The sequence below is a fragment of the Strigops habroptila genome, chromosome 14 (assembly GCF_004027225.2).
Source record: "Strigops habroptila isolate Jane chromosome 14, bStrHab1.2.pri, whole genome shotgun sequence".
In the NCBI taxonomy this organism is placed as follows: Eukaryota; Metazoa; Chordata; class Aves; order Psittaciformes; family Psittacidae; genus Strigops; species Strigops habroptila.
In genome coordinates this window covers 9,909,551-9,927,095 of record NC_044290.2, presented here as the reverse complement: position 1 = coordinate 9,927,095, position 17,545 = coordinate 9,909,551, and the positions used below count along the sequence as shown (strand labels likewise).

Below are 17,545 nucleotides of genomic sequence, written 5' to 3'. Positions count from 1 at the left end.
CCGCCGCTCCGCCGCCCCCCCCCCACGCCTTAAAGGGACAGGCGCACACCCTTCCGCGCGGCTCCGCGCCCTTCCGCGCAGCGCGGCCGCACCGCGGTGCCTCGTCCCCAGACCCACTGCAGGGCTGCGGGGAGGGAGGGTACTGCCGGGCGTGAAAACTTGGCGAAAAGTTTTGATCGGAGGGAGAAAATGGGGCGGGTCCGCGGTTATTATTAATTCTTAATAAATAATCCGAAGCGTGGTTTTTTCCCTAATTAAACAATATGTGATTGCCATAGAACTGGCACACCAGCACATCTCCATCTGCAGTTGTGTTCACATCTCCCCCCCCCCCCCCCCCCATCTGTTTAATATTTAACAGACATGGAATGGAGTTTCTTTAACTTCATACAAAAGGTTTTAATTAGGAGTTGGCCCCCAAACCTGTCCTCCAGATCCAAAGAGACTCCTGCCCTCCTCCCCATCCTGCTCCAAGGCTGGACATGGGGGCTCAGAGGTTCCCTCCTGCCTGGTGGGAGCCCACCATGGCCCTGGCAATGCCCTCCCTCCACTTTCCCATTGCCCACCCCAGCCCTGCAGCTCCGTTCCCCTCTTCCCAGAGCACAGCCTCATGTGCCCGCACAGAGCTCAAACCGAGGGGCAGGGCAGGATGGAGGGTAACACCACAGCAGGGCAGGGCGAGCTTCTGAAGTCAAGCCCTGCTTTATTTTTATCATGATTACCATTAGTAATGCCCAGCCTGCAAATCCTGCTATAGAGGCCCCAAATGGATTCTCTCTCCCATATCCCTGAGCAAAGACTTTGGGATCGAGTCCTGCTCTTGAAAGCACTTCTATGCAAAAGCAGAAGACCCCTTGTGCCAGTCCCAGGCTCCTCAAGCGCCTGGGCAGGACCACCATGGGCACTACCACCTAAGGAGACCCGTGTCTCCCTGCATCCAGGCTTGCGGCTGGGCTCAGCACCCCATGATCCCCCTTTTCCTAGGAAAAAGCCCTATTCCCCATGCACACACCCCGCAGGGGTGCACACACACGGCCATGTCCACCCAGCACTGAGCCCACAGCTGCCCATGCCAGCCCAAAAACACCTCCAGACCCAAGAAATGGAGCTGAGACAGGCCCTGTTCCCACCACCGAGGTTCATTCCCATCAGCTCCCTCCTTCCTGCCACCCTCCTGCGTCTCCACAGTGAGGGGGGACCATGCAGTGAAGCCTAAAGGGACCCCTGCAACCAGTACATCAGAAGAACCTCAATTACGGTCCCAGGGGCTCAACCTGATCCTGAACAGGAGGACAAAAACCAGAGTGATGGCCATAAACCCATCCCTCTCCCTTCCCACCCAAGCCATTGGAAAAGCAACTGGTTTGCAACATCACTAAACACGGTGCTCAGCTTCACCCCGCGATGAAGAGCTCCCCACTTCTTCCTCTCCTCCAGGCCCTGCTCAAACCACTGTCTCCACCAAGACGACAAGCAAAACACTGTATGTCGCAGTGGCCCTGGATGGGGCAGCCTTTGAAGCTGCGATTTCATCAGCTCTGGGGTGGCTGAATCCATCCGAGCACCACACACAGGAGGTAGCCAGGCATATTACTGGGTGCCTGGGCTGGACAACCTGGGCTAATAATATGAAATAACATGTGGGTGAATCTGTTGTTATTGCCTGATTACACATTTTCCAGGCCTGGGAATGGCTACCATTGGGCATGGAAAGCAAACTTGCTGCCAAACCCAAGAGCCGAGCAGTAAAAGCCATTTCTAGGCACAACAAGCAGTTAGGAACTATTAGCATTATTAATATATTTGCTGCTGATGATGCCAAGTATTGACATGCCACGATGCCAGAGCCATACAAAATGATCCTTCCTGGGCAAATGCACAGCCTGGGTCTCCTGGACCCCTTGTGATGGTGACAGCGAGAACACCTCCAGCCACCAGAAGCTGGTGGATCATCTCCTGCCTCTTATATCTTTAAGGTGCTTTGAAGCAATGTTGGCAGAGAAAGCCGAGTCCCATTCGCTACTACAGCATAGAAAGTGAAGCCATTATAATGGAGGCTGAAAACCTTGCACTTTTCCACTTTGGAAGTAAATCTCATTAAGTGTCATTCATTATATTTCATAAAAATGTCATTTAACCAACTGGTTTTCTCCAAGTTGTGCAATGACACTGCCCTGCACCGATGCCCTGGGAATGCACCATGCAAGAAGTACTTGTATTAAATACATGTATTAAGTGCTCATCCCAGTACTTATCTACTGCATTATTTGGGATCACACGTGCATAAGAGCAGCTCTCCCAAAGACCAGTCTAACCCACCATTCTCTTCATGACCATTGCCAAAAAGGGATAATTTGGGAAAAAAATTAGAGGAGGGCAAGCCCCTGGGGTCATGGCTTTGTGTGGAAGTGCCCGTGGAGCAGTTTGCCCTCCCCAAAGCTGCAGTAGCCCCGTTCATCTTCTGCGTGTCCAGTCAGGGAGTCTATTTTCTCCTCCTGCCGACAGGGAAGAGTCACGTAGTGCCTGAGATTTGAAAGCATTCCGATGAACTAGGCAGGCGGTGGCAGGTACAAGAAGGTCTTCCAGAGTCTTCTTCATCTTTATCAGTTTCTGGAAGTCCTTGTTCGTAGATCTACAGGGAATCTCTGTGTTCAGGTAGCAGCTGCAGTCATCAAGAAAGCAGAGGATCTTTGAATTTCCTTCTGATTTTCCAGTCTAAACTTGAATCTGAATTCCCAGGCTGAACAGGAGGAAAATTAACTATTTATATTTTGTTTGCTGGCCCTTCTGCATTTTAGATTAAAATACCAGTAAATGGGTGAGAAAATGACTGCAAAAAGCTGCACAAAGTGCTCTCACCCAGCTGTGTGCCCTCACGGTGCCACTGCAAAGGCCAAGCACATCCTCTCCTTGCTGCTGCTGCTCTGCATCACGTTCACAGGCAGCGCAAAGAAGCTTGAAGTCAGATTGTGGCACCAAAAAGGAATAATTTTAGATGAAAAGAGTCGGTTTGCAGTGAAGCTACATAATAAAGAGAAATGATTTTTTTGTTGTTGTTGTTGTTTTTTGGAGCAGGTAGTAAAAAAAACAGGAAAGAGAAATCCATGGGAGCCATTAAGGACTCAAGTGCCAGCCTAAAAGCATTGCTCTTGGTGATAGATGTGCCAGTCCACACTCATCAGGTTCATAATGCAACACCCTGTCTTGTCCTGACTGCATCGCACTGACCTGGCTCCATCACTGCCTCCTCTGCCCACAGGGCAGGTATTTTGCTGGTGTCTTGCACCAAAAGAGATGTCTCCAGGTTGTTGTTGTCCTGCAGCAAACTGGGTCAAACACCAGTTAAGGCTCTGAGGATCACACCAGGGCTGTTCTGTTCATCCCCATAGGTGGCCTTGAGGAGATGACGGTGGCATGAGGAGTGCAATCGAATCTAACAGCCTCAACAAATACCAGTCATGCCTAAACAGTAGCTTGTGCTGTTTGTGAACTACGAGTCCTATACCAGAGGTCAAAGCTGGTGTCCCTCACTGTGGACATGGAGACACCAAAGACCAGAGAAGTGCCTTCCTTACGGACAACACCCAAGTGGTGATGAAGCCAAGAGATGCCACCAAAATCCTGGGGCAGCCCCTGCTCAGGCCAGAGTTGGCTGCTGCTGCCTGACACTGATTTTACTGATGCACTTTAAAAACTACTGCAAGACACAAGGACATAAATGGAAAATATGGAGGAAAGACAAAATGAACACGCTGAGCTCCCTCATCTCCATGGCTACCTCTCACCAGCTCCCAAACCCCTCCAACCTCTCCCTGCTCCTTTGCGTCCCCTTCTCTCTCCAAGCAAGAGGAGGCTAAGCAGCACTCTTTACTCTTCCCACCTTGAAATGCAAAGCCATGGTGGGCTGAGGTCTGGGGGTCTAGATCATTATCCTGGCAGGAAGACTCCTCAGGGATAAGCACATCCTGAGGAGTACCCACTCCACAGTAGGACTTGAACCCCAAAGCAGTGTGAGTCAGGGGCTGCCGTCCCTGCTCTGTCACACACAGCGAGCGGCGGCGCTCGCGCTGGTGGTCATGTTGATAACAAGATCAAAGGCTTGCAAGGATTTCAACAGGAGTGCTGGGAACAGTCTTGATCAAAATAAGAGGAAGGCCCTTGTATACAGAAGACATGAGAGGTTTGCAACCCACATGTGAACCTTTGAAGTTTGCTTCTTCTCCTTCTTAATATAAACTAGTTTAACATCATTAGTTTAAGAGCTACAAACCCGATCGGCTGTGTAATCTCTCTCTATACAAGCACAGAGTATTATCCACATGCAGATACGCTTTTGCAGCGGAGGAGAAAAAGAAAAAGCACTGCCAGAGATACTCAAAAATAAGACAAGAAAACACACAATTAGTTTTATGGGATTTGAAGTTCATTTCATAAACCAGCATACTTTTGTGCCCGAGTATTGCCAGATAAGTCCGATCCATTTTCTCTTCCTATAATCCTTTTAACATTTCCATTCCCCCCTACAGACTTTTTTGCCTTGATGTTTTGTTCAGCGCACTCCCTGCTATCTGCACACGCTTGGCCAGATTTTTGAGACTTAAAAGGGGCACCGTATCAGCAATAACCGTTCTATGAGAGCTGATAAAACTCACATGAGCACTTCGCTATCTATTAACATTTCTGAACTGCTTCCTTCACCTGCACAGAACAGGGACTGAAAAGAGGGTGGGGGCAAAAGAGGCAGATGAGGGTATTTATGACCAACTTCCCACAACTTATTTCTGCCACAACCCCTTCCTCACTATGCATGAAGGAGACATTGCTCTGTCTGCTGGCTTCTTGTTTAAGTAACCAATAAAACGCCAAGTCTACAGACACTGCGATGGGAGTAAGGGGTGCAAACACTACAGCCAGGGTATGCAGCCATGCTACATACTCTCTAGTCTTAGCAGTTGAGCTCTTCGCAGGGAACACAGAGCCCAGATTTCACCCTTGAAGGTAACATTTAAGTCCTATTGAATTTTTTTAGTCAAATATGGATTTTTTGATGGAAAATTGAGCACTGCTGTGGCTGCTGGGAACACATCTGTGATGCCATGGCAAAGGCACTGAGTGTGGTCCTCTGGTCAGGACCAAGTGATTAACTCCTAAGAGAGTCCCATTCAGGTCCACGCTCCTCCTTGCTCCATCTCTGCTCACTGCTTCTGCTAGGGATAATAATTGATTCTGGGCTTGCTTCATGCATAGTATAGACATGCCAAGGAGAATCTGAATCTGAAGTGGTTTAATGCCCAGTTTTCATTGGGATTCTCACCGCCTAATCCCATGAGTGCTTATGAAGTGACTATTAGACACTCCACCACGCAAGAAGTCAAGCTTTACACAACTGCTTATAGGTGTCCATTACCCTGAGACAGTCAAATCCCCCCAGCTCCTTGCAGAGTTTGTGGCAGTTCACTAAAATAATCAACAGATAAAGATCCAAGCTGCCAGAGACACATTATCTGCCAAATGGGTTCAGATTTAAGGACTTCCCTTTGAGATGGTTCGGGTCCATCTACATGTGCACTCATCCTGCCTACCCTGTGCTCCCCCTTCGCCCTTGCCCAGAGAGCGCTTGGCAGCAAGAACCTGGCACATGAGGTTCAGCAGGAGCATGTAGGAGAAACATGGGGAGGTGATGGGAGTATCAGTGTGAGCAAGGCCGGATTCCATCCTACTTTTTCATGGAAACAGGAACATTTTTTCCGTGCCTGCTCAGGGAAGTCCTCCTCCTGCGTGCACAGAGCAAGCAGGGTGTGCTGGCTCTGCTTCTGCAGAGGCTGGACGCTCCTGGAAGAGAACGTGGCCAGCTTGGTAACGAGTTGGGCCTGATGGTATCTTGGCACAACAGCGGAGGAAGTGAAATATATGATGTGTTACTAGCCTGAACTGATGTGATTTGATTCTGCAATATAATCCTTTTTGTTTTCTGGCTGGCTTCTATAGCAGTGTAAAAATGGTTACTTAAAAACCCAACTAAGTATGAAGTGTACTCACTGCAAATCTCGGCGAGGAAAGGAAATCCAAATGTTTTGAGTTTAACTATTAAACATAGTTTCCAGCTAGTGTGCTCAGAATTTGAAATTAAACAAATGAAAGAAACATGTTTCAATGGTTTTATGTAGGCAATAATGTCATTAACAGGAAATAAAGAAATTGGGCTTTGCAGCTGCAAGCATGGAATTTAACCCTTCCTGTGCAGCAGGGTGCTTGCTCGGCTGGCACAGCGCATCTGACCCCTGCCTGCTACTGGGCATCCCACACATAAAGCAGGACCCTGAATATCCTGATCCACAGAGCCCTGAAAGGATAATGCTAATGGAAAAAGCAGGAGGAGAGACAACGCTTATGAGTGAATAGGCTTTCCCGACTAGTGGAAAACTTTTGGATCTCAAAGTCAAATAAAACTTTTCACATCCAGGGGATAGAAAAACCTCAAACCCTTTATGCACAGTTATTTTTAGGTGCACTGTCAAACTTGAGTACCCTAAAATTATACCTGTTTTGGTTTGTTTCTGCCTGTCCATTCAATTCTCAGTATCAAGGGGGATAGTGAAGGGTATGAGGTTCCAGCCCTCATGGCGCTGTCAGGAGCAGGATGATGCCTCCACTCTGCCTCTCACAAGCTGGATCAGTACTGAGGCCGTAAAAAGCCATTATTTTTATATATATATTAAGGATGCTTGTATTTCCAGGTGTGAAATACAGCCTGGAGAGAGGAGACTTTGCATGGAGAAAGCCTCATCCCCGCATCACCCACTGAGTCCTCAGATGCAGACCTTCTCCCTCTCTTCCACAAAATGGCTTTTTTTCCTCCCTCTTCAAACAAATCTAACTTGGGTCTCCTGTTATCTTGAGAGCATATTCCTGGCCCTTCACATCACCACTGACAACTCCCTCCCTCCTTGTTCATGGCATTTACATTTGTAAGGTGACCATTCCCCCGGGTCCTCCTGCTCCTCCAAAAGCCCTTCCAGTTCGTGGGGTTGCACAAGATGTAAGCCATTCCCATGAGAGCCCTCTACGGCATGAAGCAGTTCCTAGTTTGCTCTTATTACACTGGAAAAGGTAAAGTACATTCCCCCCCACGTGTCCCATGTCCCCCTCCAAGATCTTCTAATAGAACATGCAGATCAGCTCATCAGTGATAACACAGAAGGAGCCCTGATGGATGGTGGCCATGGCAGGAAGCACTGAGGAGAGCAGAAGGTTGCTGCCACCTCCAAAATCCCAGCTGCTTCTTGCTGAGGTGAGTCTGGGTTGTAATGGGAACATTCCCACCTGGAAGGAATTGTTCCCATTCCCTGTAGTGGGAACAATTCCACTTATGCTGCTGAAGAATTTAGATCTATACAAAGCAGAATCATAGAATGGTTTGGGCTGGAAAGGACCTTAACATCATCCAGTTCCAGCCCCCTGCCATAGGCAAGGACACCTCACACTAGACCAGTTGCTGGTTAAGGATTTTGTTACTGATTTATGGGTCTATTTACCTCTCTGCACATAACTCCCACTAATGTATATAAGAGCTTCCAGCAAGCCCCTTGCACACTGAAAGGAAAGCATTCCTATCATCTTAATCATGCATGAAGGGTTTTGCTTGGAAATGGCATTATGGAAATAGAGCTTTGCTACAGTGGAGCTGACTATGATCCCTGTTCCCATGCCTGGTTAAATTAAATGAGAACATGACCATAATCCATGTCTCCCAGTGAAGTGAGTTGGCGATGATGGTCATCTCCCAGGAAAACAGGGCACCTCCTGCTCCACACTCCCACGAGGCACGGAGGATGCTCTAGTGGGATGCCCAGCACTGGGGTGGCACAGCATAGGCAGCAGCAGGCACAAACAGGCACGAGAAGCAGCAGTTTCTGAGCACATTTTGTGCAGATCCAGATCTGCAGGTCAGGGCTTGCCTTGGGCATTTGGAACATATGTTTTAGTGCTGGGTCCCATTTACCTGCCCTGCCTGTGCAACTGATAATAGACTCATTAAAAGCACAACAGAAGTGCTGAAATAACTGCTTATTATTCTAGCCATAACTTTAGACAACAACATAAATTCCATAGATATAACCAATATACCATTGTCCTTTCATTACACAGGCACATACCTAACATGCAAAAAGAGAGAACAGCTTATACTAAATCTATTTCAGTTCATGAAGAATGTAGTATCAGTGCAGGCTAAAACTGAAGTTAATACAGTTAAAAGTATGCACTTTCCACAAGCATATACACGCTGACATCTGCTATTGAAGTGAACACAGATAATGAGACTCTTATGTGATACACCTGACACCAACAACACTGGAAATGCTGATCTGCCATGCGTGGCTGCAAGTTGAATGACAAAAATCTGTGGGCCAGATACCTGGGGTTAATCAACATCAAGCCCTTGCCTTCAGCAGTTGTAATAAAGTCACCATGCTTCAGGCCTGCTGATGGTTTGGCTTTGCATTCCCAGGCTGGAGAGTTTGGAGCAAGGGAGGACAACTGGAACAACCCCACTCAGCAGCTGGGACACTGTTAAATACCCTGGACTCAAACCCAGCCCTTTGTCCTGGAGTACACTAAAAAATAACCTGCCTAATACTTCTCTCTGCTATTACACAGGAGGAAAGGATGACACTGGTATAAAACCTGCTGCACACCACCATAAACCAGCAAGAAATAAAACCCAACGAGTGATTTTTCTTCCTTTTATGACTTTACAGAGGCTGAAGCAGCTGGGGATGTTCTCCCTCACTATTTGAAGGCACACAGAGCCTTGACACCAGCCTCAAGCGGCAGCAACCCTTCTGCAGAGGGGCACTGGGATGTGTGTTTTGGGACGCCCCCTTCATTGTGAATGCTCCGTGCATTAGCTCAGGGAACTCACCCAGTTAAAAATAACCCTCCCCTACACAAAAAATAGACAAAGAAAAAGGCTACTTACACCCCGGATCAATTCCTGGGGCTGATTCACTGTGCAGCCCCAGGAAGGGCTGTGCTGGGGCAAGGCATGAGGAGCCCCATCGCAAACCCATCCGGGGTGACCATGGGCACAGCCCACTGACACGAGGGGATGACACCCACTGACCTGTAAAACAGCTTGACAGCTACAGGTGACTGTTCTCCTACAGCTGTTGGGTTTGGAAATGGGAGGGCTCTGGGTGTTCTTACAATTCTGATTTTAGTCCATGTGTGCTCAGTTTCTAAATGTATTTTTCATGTTGACCTCGTGTGGCTCCGGTCCCGGCTGAGCCAGGGCTGCTCCCTTAGGTGCTGCTCCCACATTCTTGGGTCTAAATGCCTCATACTCAGAGAGCAAAAGGGCGAGCTCCAAACGCCCAAAGAGAAACAGATGATTAACCAAATAGCTTGATAAAACTCAGGGAGAATTATCCCTGCTCATCCGCTTCAGCAGGCAAGTTTAAATATGGATAAAGATACTTGGAATAATATAGATACATTATTTTTTTCCCCATGTTGTTTTCTGTTTTGACTTCTTTGGGATCATTCAAAGGGAGGTTCAGGCTTTGATCTTCTCTATTGGCAATATTTTTTTCATCTAGGTTTTTATAGTTTGAGAAGAGATGTTACATGCCTGCAACAGAGACTATCAATATGATGTGGGTCTGAACAAAAAACCTGGTGTCAGGTTCTCCATTTGGAGTGTTACCTCAAGCTTTGAAGTTTGTAATGATTCAAAAGCATCTAGAGCTGCTACAAATGTTAATAAAATTAAAGCCATCTGAAAGTGAGGCTTGCATGTGCCTTTGAAAGAAGGTCTGTGATCAGTTATTACCCTCAATTACCTTGTTGTCCACTCTTTTAGCTCGAGGTTAAACTCTTAACACTTTGCTTTGAAGTGGTTATCCTTTTATCTATGACCGGACTGAGGAATTTAAGGGCAATAATCAATGAGAGCTTCATAAGAATAAAGGGGAGACGAGGCAGGGAAAATAGGTGTGAATGTTCCCTTAACGGCTGGCTGGGGGTTTGGAGGGACTGGGAGGGACAAGGAGCTCTGACATGAGCCTTAAAAACAGCCCAACAAAAAAAAGGAAAATGATAAAAAACAAAGGAAAGAAAGAGGGGAAAAAGGGGGGAACGAAAGCAAGCAAAAAGGAGCCCCAGCAATTTCCAAATCACTGCTAAAAATAAAGTGAAAGCACTAATTCAGGGTGGGGCTGGGCGTGGGGAGAGCACTGGGAGGTGAAGCCCTCATCAAAGGCACAGGACGAGTAATGAGCCACGGAGATACGATTAAAGTATTGGCTTAATCACGGCTTTGATGTCCTCATGGCACCTCACCCTGCTGAGCCCCAGCAGGGACCCAGATGGGTCCCCTGCAACACCCCCCATCCCAAAGCAAGGGGTTCCTGTGCCAAGCACTGGCACCGGGAGATGTGCCATTCCTTGCCAGCCCATGTAGGATGCCCCAGCATTTGAGCAACCTGCTCTAGTGGAAGGTGTCCCTGCCTGTGGTTGGAACTGGATGAGCTTTAAGGTCCCTTCCAACACAAACCAGTCTGGGACTCTCTGCTACCCAGAATGTCCCAACCCCACCTCAACCACAGGACACAGGAGTCCCTTCTTGGAAGAAGGCAGGCCCAGAGAAAGTTGCTAAAGAATGACTTGCCTTGGCCTTGCCTGCTCCCTGTCAGTGAGGATGCTGGTGACATCCCTCATCACACCCTATGAAGACTCCAGCGTGCGATCCAGCACTACCCCCATGCAAAGCATCCAACCTCCCTCCACTTTCACTCTGTCAGGGGAAAAAATTGCTGTAATACTGCCGGCCAATTTCTTTTTTATTATTATTTCTTTTCTGATCCGAGGTGCCTAAAGCAAGGTGTTGAAACGCATGTTGAGCACGCCGAGCTTGGCAGGGGATCAAGTCCAAACGGCCTGGGCTTTCTGAAGTCCTGAGCACAAACTCCACCACCACCAAGCGAGAGCTGCGTGTGTTCAGCATCTCCGAAAATCACCGCGCGCCGCTTTGATGCGGTGCCAACGTTTGGATCTGCGTGTCTAATTTAAGGTGCTTGGGTTGGAAAATGTTGACAATTATTGTTACTCTAAAATTAAATCAGTGCTTAATTATCGAAATTGATGGTAACTCGGAGTGGCATTTTCAAAAGAGCCTAAGGGAGTCAGAAGGAGGTTTCTCAAAGGCAGTTTAAAGTCTCAAGGCCACGTCCACCTCCTTGTACCTGCAGTTTCTTACTGACTGCTCCTGCTTCAGCACCATGTAAGTGGTGCTGAGGTCCCTTTACCAAGAAGGTACAAGGTGGACCTGGAACCATGAGCGCAGACTGAAGTCTCCAGCCCTCCAAATGCACTTGGCTAATTTGCAGTGAAAAATCAATTGGCTTTGGGTGCCTAATTCTCCTATAATCCTTTAGATAATCCCAGCTTTAGGCTTTCAGATACTGATTAAAAAAAACCCCAAAACACAATACAAGAAATTTGTGTAAACAGAATTGAAAACAAACATATATTGCATATAACTTTCAGATACTCCGGACTTAATATGAAATAGGTTGAGGACAATAGCAATAAAATATTGCTCAAGAGAGAGTAAAGGCACCGAGACCGTGAAGCCCGAGGCTGAGAACACTGTTTCGTAATTAAGGTAGCCTCCAGACAACGATTGTCATACGCAGGCATTGCTCAAGGACCCAACCATTATTGCTTTCATTATAACTTTTCAGGAGAGGATCTGTTCCTGGCTTGGCTCCACCTTCACCTAAAGCTCCCACTGGCCCCAGTCACTAACGAGAGGGCGTTGATTGAGAAACGCTAATGACAGGCTCTGCGGGATGCAAAGGAGCGCGCCTGCGGGAGCCTTGCCCTGCGAGGGGTGGCCATGGAGCGGGCTGGCACCATGGGACCACACCGGGAGGCCTGGTGAAAGAGGTGACACCATCTGGAGACATCAAATGCCACGGCTATGGTGGGGAAACCTCCGAGAGCAGCGCAGCGAGATGTGGGGTGCTGAGGCTTGCAGAGAAAGAAGGGCATGGTTGGATGCTGAGGCACCCAGGAGGATGCTCATGCTGCTGCAGCCTGGACCAGGTGGTTGTTTGCTGGTTAAATGTGGTCCTGCTGGTCTTTGTGCATCAAATCAGTTGGAAAAGAACTGGCAGGAAGGGATTTCTATAAAAAAACTAAGCTGACTTAAAAAAAAAATCCTGATAAACCTTATACTGCAACTAAATAGCTGGTTTTTAACTACAACACGAATTGGAGCTGTAGTTTGTGTCTCACACTCTGCTGTTTCAGAGACTTAGATGCATCTCCCACGAAAGGCTGGGCTTTGTGCTTGGACAGGAGCACATAGGGGAGCAGAGGAGCACACATGTGGCTGGGAAATGGCAGCGTCAGGCATCCTTATGGATGGCATCCGCTATGGATCACTGCTGCATTTCAGGATTTGCATTCTGGGTTTTGGCTAAAATTGGCCCTGGGGCTTCAGCTTTGCCATGGAGAAAGAAAAACATGAATTAGAAACTCCTCTCTGTTTGTAGAACACCAGATTTCCCACCAAAACCCAAATTCGACTGAAAAATGTCAGTTGGTTGGAATCACACCATCTGATCCTCAGTGAATCCGATTGGAATCACAGGATTAACTCCCAGCACCTGACATTACATTGGGCATGACCATGCCTGTCTACACTTAACTGCTGACCTATCTTCATCATCCCAGTAATTAATATGCTGAGGCAAAGTCGTGTTCCAACATGGCCTTATTTTCTAGTGAAGACAAGTGCCAAGGAGGATTAGAAACAAATGGGAACACCCCGAGATGGCTTCCTCACCCACCAAGCCACTGTGGGCCATTGCTCCTCCACCTCCAGAGCCCTTCATGCACAAACCCAGGAGGACCAAAGGGAATCTTGTCCTGGCTGATTCCTGGCAAAACAGAAATCCCAAATTGTGGCTGAGCCACTCGCTCCTGCTCCAACTGCTCTGATGTTTGGCCAATTATCAGCACCTGGGTACTCAGGCAAAGGGAGGTAATGAAGGAAGAAAGGAACACTTTCAAGTTCTTGTTGTGCTCCTGTAATAACGCTGCTAGTCAGCCTGCCTGGAGTCGGTCAGGGCACAGCCCGGCTCTTAGGAGCCTTCTTGGCTGCTGCAAATCCCAGCGGCTGTGTCATGGGGAGCACGGGTTCATTCCATGGAAGGCTGAGCCCCATCCCATAGGATGGGGGTGGCTGCAGTGACATACCCTCTTGCACTATGATTATTACTTAATTTCCTCTCCTTGTGCTCATTATATCAAAGAACAGAGTCCAATACCATAGAAAAGATCACAGCCCAGAGGGCTGCGACTGACCTGGGCAAAGGCTGCACTGGTGCCTGCACCCCAAGAGCTGCTTGGGTGGACAAGCCCTATCTCAGCTCCTCCCCCAGACCCAGGCAAACCTCGCAGGGAGGGGACCAGCTTCCTTAATCCTTGAGAAAGGGACAAAACAGTGCCACCAAAATGTGCCACCACGTACTCAGAGGAGCCTCAGGACCTCTCTCCATCCCAGCCCCATCACACCTCCATGAACGGGGGGCTCAGTGGAGCAACATTTTCCCACAGCCAGACAGGAGTCACGGGCTAATGAAGATCAATCAGGTTCTTTTAAAACTTAAATTAATTATCTCCCCCACCCAAGATAAACAGCCCTCTCTGGACCCACTCCTCCTCCAGCACTTTCCCCTACACAAGATTCTCCCTTTTTCTCCATCCATCCATTAAAAGAGAAGGCAGATAACAGGAGAGAGCAACTCTCCCCCCACGATTTACCCCTTCCTCTAATGTATTGTCACAAAAGCCCCCCCAAGGACACCGTACCATGTGCATACTGGGGCAGACTGGTCTTATTGCAACTTCTCCTCTCTCTGATACATGACCCACCACCACCGTGTAAAACGAATCTCCCATCTTTATGGAGTATTAGGCAGAATTTCTTCCCTGTGAGGGTGCTGAGGCACTGGCACAGGGTGCCCAGAGAAGCTGTGGCTGCCCCATCCCTGGCAGTGCTCAAGGCCAGGTTGGACACAGGGGCTTGGAGCAACCTGCCCTAGTGGAAGGTGTCCCTGCCCATGGCAGGGGGTTGGAGCTGGATAAGCTTTAAGGTCCCTTCAACCCAAACCAGGCTGGGATTCTCTCTCAGGTGTCCCTTGCCTTTAAAGAGCAGGGGGTGATCCCAAGCTCCTGCCAAACATCCTCCTCTCCCAAGGGCAGCCAGGACTGGGTGAAACCTTGCTGGGTCCCCCCTCACGTGGCAGAGGGGAGGAGAGGTGCAGCCGCCCTTCACGAGGCTGCGGTGAGGTTTTGTGACTCCAAAGAGTTGGCAAATCCCCGGATAAAAGGGAAAATATGTTCATAATAAATAACACTGAAGTAACACATTGCGAAATATTTACTCCCTCGGAAAGGCGGCTGTTTGCTTTCAGTGGAGCTGCTATCTGATCCTCTGCCAAACAGCACCGAGCGCCTGTAAAAGATACTTCTCTGTGGTTGGCGAGGGAAAACCAGGTGCCCAAAAGTGCAATGACTGCGTGTGCAGGGGCACACGTGTGCAGGGGGAGACGTGCACAACCTTGGGGGTCCTGCGAGCCCCCCTAAAGCTTCTGCGAGCGGAGACACCGCAAGCCGAAACTCTGATTTTAATACAACTAATGATATGTCAGTGTAGAGACTGGGGGAAGGAGAAGAGGCGGGGGGGAAAGAAAGAGGTGTTGATAAAATACTTGTTAGAAAGAAAATTGGATTAGTGGTGCCATTCTGGCCATGAAGTTCTTTGAGCTTGAGAAAAGAAAATAATAATCTTGTTCCTTTTCTCCCCCCTCTCCCCGCAGCCCACAGAAGGCCTCACAGCCAAAACATCAGCCCTTCTAATCTTATTTTCTTTCTTCTAGCATGTATTTTATTAACCCCTTTTCTCATTTAACTGCTATGAATAGCTCAGTGGGTAACATCCTTCTTAGAAAGTGAAAACCTCCTTGGAGATGCGGTGCAAGAAGAGAAATGCAGACAAACTTCCAGCTCCCGCGCTCAGAAGAAAAGCCCCCTCTGTAATCCTGTCTGGTGAATCCCGACATTGTACCCCAAGGTAGCTGCCAGTTCCAGGTCCCCTCTTTGGAGCAGGGAATTTATCTGCTAGGAGATTGTTCCCGGCTCTGTAACTCCATGGACATGGAGCAGAGATTGGAAAATAAACAGACACCCATCCTTCTGGTTGGGAAAGTGTATATACGTATATAGCACTGTAAGATGAAGTTGGGCACTCTGAATTACTTTTCTTTTACAGCTATCAGTCACATCCAATGAAACCCCCAGTGTGGGCCGGGGTGCTCAAAGTGATACCTGATTTGTCCTCTTATACCCATGGCAGGATTTCGTGCCTCATAAAATATGTTCAAACTGGGACCCCTCTGCAAGCTCAGGGGACATTTTTCCCTCTGCACAACAGTGATATAAATGTGGCGAAAAGGGAAAAAACAACTATTAAATCCTCAAATCCAATGGAGACAGCCCTGCACTGCTGTCACCAAGTTGGCCTCACCATAAAGAAAATACCAGCTCCACCAAGCTTGGCTGTTGCCCCCTTCCCTGCGAGCAGCAAACCTTCCTGGGAGAGGCGCGGGAGCAGGATCCAGCCCCGTGCGATATTTGTGTGTTATTTTCCTTGACAGCTGTGGTGCATAGTGGTAAGTGCATGTTTAATTCATTCACAATTTATGGTGTAATGAGAACAATGAATGTGTCTGAGGGAATAATTGCTTCACGGCAGGGATGCTGGAGAGTTCAAGTTGGTTGGCACCTGGACTTTGAATCGGGGCTGGCGGGGATTGGCTCCACCAGCCCCACAATGGAAGGGATAACAAAGCCGATGGGGATGGGGAGGGGGTTCAAAGTCACCCTGCACCGCCCGGGAGAGCTGCGAGAGCCTTTGCCGGGACAGCAGTGGCTGGATCCAAGCCCTGTTCGACCCACCTGGCCCCATTTACTGGGCACCCAGTGAGGGTGGCTGATGTAGTAGTTGGCTTTTCCCAACCTGCATTTCCAAGCAAGTTTTGCTGTGAAGCAAATCCATGCCCCTTGAAAATCAATGCCTTTGCCCTCCTCATCTTCCTCTAAGACCTCTTCTCTGCCTGGTCCTGGCCACGTCTACCAAACCCCTCCTTTTGTTGGGGGTGCAGAGAGGGGGTTGACCCTTCCCAGTGTCCTCAGCAGCCACATGGAGTTTCGGAGGCCTCAGAGGTCAAGAGCATCCATATGGAGGGCCCAAGAGCTCCGAGCGTCTCCCAGCTGTCCCCACGGCAGCTGTGCTTGCAGCCCCCGAACAAAGCTCATTAGAGGGCTTGTCAGGATGCTAGGGGGCTGCTCTGTGCTGTCCTGGAGGAGCCCTGAAATCAAACCACCTCAAGAAGGCTGCAGCAAGAAGAAGGCATCGCGCTTGGCTCTGTGTGCAAATGTCTGATTATTCATCGGGCTCAGAGCAGATAAATGGTGTTATCTATCACGGGCTCTTTCCTGCAGCGGCTGAGCGGGGCCAGATTTAGAATTGACAATAAAGAGATGCCGACAAAGGGTTGCTCAAGCTTTGGCCCATGCAGCAGGAGATCTGCTGCAGCCCTCTCAGCAGCTCCTGCCTCTTGGCACCCAGCAGAAGCGCGGATCTGATTTCTCAAACAGACGTGTCAAAGCACGAGCAACAAATCTTCCCTGCCACAAATCCACCCCGAGGAGATCATCTGTCAAGATGGGGCTCTTGGACCCTGCATCGCATGTTTGAAGGAAACAGGCTTGTAAAGTGCTGCGAGCCTCTCGGATAGAAGGTGCCATGTAACCACAGAGGCTGTTGTTAATTATTACACCGTTATATTGGGGGGAGCTATAGAGCATCAGCACTCAAGCTTTTCCATACATGGACCGCACGGGATGGAGCTGGGTCCCCATTCTCCTTCTCCATATGGGAAAGCTCTGCACTGGGGATGGGCTTGCCTTGGACATCTTTCACAGATGCTGAGCCGAGAGCCGTGTTACACATTAACCCCCATGCAGGGCTCTATGAAATGTTTTGAACACGTATGTAACACTTGGTAGTAAATAAGAGCCTGCTTTTAGCTGGGGCAACATCTGGGTATGAGCAGATGTGGGCTGAGCTGACAAGCAAACCACTGCAGGGCATTCCTTAGGGACTGAAGGCATTTTTCTAAGTGTTTAAATGGTTTAGGTGCATAAATTCAAAGCTGACACTTGACTTAGGAACCTAATTCAGATTGAAAAGATCAAGATTTTAGGCTCTTGTGCCCCCTTGAAAATATTCCACCTCTCTACACGATGGGAATAGCCACAGTTAGGAGTGGGAGATAGACTACAGGTGCAGACAGAAACATGAATTTGTAGTCCTGACAGAGAACTGTGTTTTATCCCATCTTGTCTGAGGTTAAACACAACGTTCTGTCAAGCCACATACAGAGGAAAACATGGTTTGGCAGCGGTGTCT

The 17,545-nt window shown here is 48.6% G+C and overlaps 1 protein-coding gene across 1 annotated transcript in view; it reads right to left on the bottom strand.

Moving 5' to 3' along the window:
* The window catches only part of CEP112 (centrosomal protein 112), a 188,272-nt gene that overhangs the window by 1,727 nt on the left and 169,000 nt on the right, over window positions 1–17,545 (bottom strand). The window lies entirely within an intron of this gene.